Genomic DNA, 4,372 nt, shown 5'->3' on the forward strand with positions numbered 1-4,372 from the left:
TTCTAATCTCAGGCTGATTTAATGAGTGATCAGAATTCTTTGGTAGGTAATCACTTCACTTTAGGATATAGACTGAAACCACACCTCCTACTTTTCTGCCATCTTGTCTCCTCCTCCCGCCTTCTACTATTTTTTACTTAATTCTCCTATTTTCCATTTTCTTATCTTTTTGGCATACTTTCTAGAAATTATTTTCAATTCTTTCTTCCAAACTGCCCACTGAGTTTTTCATGTCTGTTCTATTTGTAAACCTGAGAGCTATTGCTTTTTGTCTTCTGAGGGTTTAAAAAAAAAAAAATATATATATATATATATATGGCATACTGTATTGGCTCATGGATGCAATAACTTATTTCTCTAAGGATATTAATGATAGTGAATACTTATTACCTTTTTTAAAGTTTTCTTCTCTTTATGTAGTTATTTTTTTCTTTTATTCCAGAATGTTTCTTTCCTGTTTTACTTGGTTTCTCTTTGATTTTATAGGCTTTCTTAAAATGTCAGGCAATCCTTGGTTGAAAGCTCATATTTAAAAGTAGAGCAAGTTAAAAGTTGATGAGAAGTTCAGAGTGTATGAATGGGGCTTATCAATTTTGAACTTTGTCATGGGATATTTGTTTAGGAAATCCTTGATATCTATATCTTAGATTCTTTCTCCTGAAAGAGTGCTCAAAGATTTAGCCAGAGTGCTCAAAGATTTAGTCTATTTATTTGCCTTGTGATATATATGTAGCTGTCTTAGTGGCAGAGTGAAAAAATAGGATGGAGCTTTCTATATTAATATATGCATTTTTACTTTATTCCACTGTATGTGCGGTCTCTCCTGGGGCAGGAGATTTCGGTACTATCTCAAAAAATATATGTCCCCTAAAATGCAAATAAAAACACAGTGGGAATCACTACATACCCATGAGGATGGCTAAATGAAAAAGACAGGTAGCAAGTTTTTGTGAGGATGTGAAGTTGGAAATTTTATGCATTGCTAGTGGAGATGTAAATAGTGTAGCTACTTTGGAAAGCAATCTGCCAGTTCCTTAAAAGAGTAAACATACAGTTACCATATGTCACAAACATTCTACTCCTAGGTATATACCCAAGGGAAATAAAAACATATGTCTGCACAAAACTTGTACACAAACTTGTTCATAGTAGTTTTATTCATGATATATAGAAAAGTATAAACAACTCAAATATCCATCAGTGGAAAAACAGGTAAGCAAAATGTGATATATATATATATATACATACAATGGAGTACTATTTGACAATACAAAGAAATGAAATACTGTCACATGCTCTAACATAGATGACCTTAAAACCATTAGACCAAGTGAAAGAAGCTTTATAAAAGGGCACATACAGGGCACCTGGGTGGCTCAGTGGGTTAAAGCCTCTACCTTCAGCTCAGGTCATGATCCCACAGTCCTGGGCTGGAGCCCTGCATTGGGCTCTCTGCTCAGCAGGGAGCCTGCTTTCTCCTCTCTCTCTGCCTGCCTCTCTGCCTACTTGTGATCTCTGTCACATGAATAAATAAAATCTTTTTTAAAAAAAGAGCACATATGAGATTTAATCAATTTATACTAAATGCCCATAATAGATAAATCCATAGAGATAAAGTTTTTTTTTTTTTTTAAAGATTTTATTTATTTATTTGACAGAGAGAGATCACAAGTAGGCAGAGAGGCAGGCAGAGAGAGAGGAGGAAGCAGGCTCCCTGCTGAGCAGAGAGCCCGATGTGGGACTCGATCCCAGGACCTGGGATCATGACCTGAGCCGAAGGCAGCGGCTTAACCCACTGAGCCACCCAGGCGCCCATAGAGATAAAGTTTTAATGAATTTTAATTAATTAATTAGATTTTAATTGATTTAAAATTTAATGTATTTTAATTAATTTGATTAGTGCCTTCTTAGAGCTGGAAAGAAGGGAGATTGGAGGGTAATAGCTAATGGGTATGGAGTTTTCTTTTTGGGGTAATGAGAACGTTCTAAAATTGATTGTGATGATGGTTGCACAACTCCATGAATATATTATAAACCATTGTATTATGCTATAAGTGGGTACATTTTATGGTATATGAATTATATCTCAATAAAGCTGTCAAAAATACAGCTCTCTTCTAGTGTAAGAGAGAAATGGTAACCTACAGTCTTTGGAACAGAGAAGGAGATCTAAGTCTTAAAGCTATTTAGGCAAGTTGTCAACAAATTGTTATACTTTTAGTGTTCATTTAATCAATTTCCAAAAGTATTACTCTGCCAGTTACTTAGGCATTTAGGTCTCCATGTTTAAGTGAGATTGCTTCTTAAACTTTTTATACTATGGGTTTAAGATTCACCTTTCTCAATGTACTAAGTTAGTTACCATTTTTCCATTTGCCTTCCAGCTTTTAAAATGGTTGCTGTTTTCTTCTCTCATTCTGTTTTAGTGGGTTTATATCTTTTTTTGTTTGTTTGTTTGTTTGTTTTTAAAGATTTTATTTATTTATTTGACAGAGAGAGATGACAAGCAGGCAGAGAGGCAGGCAGAGAGAGAGGAGGAAGCAGGCTCCCTGCTGAGCAGAGAGCCCGATGCGGGCTCCATCCCAGGACTCTGAGATCATGACCTGAACCGAAGGCAGCGGCTTAACCCACTGAGCCACCCAGGCGCCACCTGTTTGTTTGTTTTTAAATGGAAATAGCAATATGTATTTTTTAAAGATTTTTAAAAAATTTTTATTTATTTGACAGAGATCACAGGTAGGCAGAGAGGCAGGAAGAGAGGGAGGAGGAAGCAGGCTCACTGCTGAGCAGAGAACCGAATTTAAGGCTTGATCCCACGACCCTGAGATCATGATGGGAGCCAAAGGCACAGGCTTTAACCCACTGAGCCACCCAGGCACCCTATAGTGGGTTTATATCTTAAGAGACTTTCATTGAACAAAATTTTTTTTTTAACAATTGATAATTTGTTAAAAGGGCTGATATAAACATCTGCAGTGGTGACTTCATTCTTGACTCCTGTCTCAATACTGATCAATGGAATCTATTTAAGAATATCAGAAAGACCATGCAAATCAATGAGTCACTTATGGATCCTCACCTGAAAACGATCCCAAGTCTTGGAAACTTCACCACATTTTTTTTCTTGTAGTGATAGTCACAGTTTTGGTAAGCATCTGAACTAGTCCTTTCACTTTGAAATTTTCCCCTTTGTGCCTCTGATCAAGTCAGCATACACCTCCAAAGATTTTACTTTGGGGATGGTTACAGTAATTTTAATTCAGTGCGTCACCACCTCTGGTTCCATGGGTGTTTTCCCAGTGTCTTTAAAAGCCATGATTTCGGGGCGCCTGGGTGGCTCAGTGGGTTAAGCCTGCCTTCAGCTCAGGTCATGATCCCAGTTTCCTGGGATTGAGCCCCGCATCAGGCTCTCTGCTCCCTCTCTCTCTGCCTGCCTCTCTGCCTATTTGTGATCTCTGTCTGTCAAATAAATAAATAAATCTTTAAAAAAAAAAAAAGCCATGGTTTCCTGATTGTCTTGTACCTTGGCTGCAGCGAGAATGAACAGCTGTGAGTCAGCTCCCAGAGCTCCCCTGAACCTGCGACTGTGTCTTCCTCAAAGAGCTTAAGAGTCTTTCATTGAAGTTTTAATCAAGTTTTAGGAGGAAGTAAAAATAATGCACATGTTTATTCAGGAAGCTTTATCTGGAAGTCAGTGGGTTACATTTGCTTACTTTGTAAAATTCATATCAGAAGGAGGTTTAAATTCTTAAGATCCAACTGCTTTTTTTTTTTTTTTAAGATTTTATTTATTTATTTGACAGAGATTACAAGTAGGCAGAGAGGCAGGCAGAGAGAGAGGAGGAAGCAGGCTCACTGCTGAGCAGAGAACTGAATGTAAGCCTTGATCCCAGGACCCTGAGATCATGACGGGAGCCAAAGGCAGAGGCTTTAACCCACTGAGCCACCCAGGTGCCCCGATCCAACTGCTTTTAAATCTGGAAATATTATGAGATATGTTCAATTGTCATGAGTGGCACTGGTAGTTTACAAGTAATTGGCTAGGCAAGATAGCTTAGTGGGATTCTTTTGTCCTGGTGTCCCACAGTGGTCAATTTCTCACCCTGTCCTTCCTGGATTTCTTCTCTCCACCTGAAATATCTTTCTTTTTGATCTTCTATCATTTCCAGTGCTAGTTATCCAAATTCCCAACACTTCCTTGAAGCCTTCTTTATCCTTTCCCTTACATGCTGATCTGATTTCTTGCTTTTCTAAATTTCTTAGCTTTTGGAATCACAACCACATGGTTTAACATTTCTTACATTTCTTATATCTCGGTTGGATGTTTCTTTCTTCCTATAAAACCAAGTAGAATATTGTATACATAAGAGGC

The 4,372-nt window shown here is 37.6% G+C and overlaps 1 pseudogene; it reads right to left on the reverse strand.

Moving 5' to 3' along the window:
* Window positions 1-1,006: 1,006 nt before the first annotated feature.
* LOC123387824 lies at window positions 1,007-3,316 on the reverse strand (annotated as a pseudogene).
* Window positions 3,317-4,372: the final 1,056 nt, after the last annotated feature.

The sequence above is a fragment of the Mustela putorius genome, unplaced genomic scaffold, assembly GCF_011764305.1.
Source record: "Mustela putorius furo isolate JIRA1106 unplaced genomic scaffold, ASM1176430v1.1 tig00003863_pilon_pilon_pilon, whole genome shotgun sequence".
Classification (NCBI taxonomy): domain Eukaryota; kingdom Metazoa; phylum Chordata; class Mammalia; order Carnivora; family Mustelidae; genus Mustela; species Mustela putorius.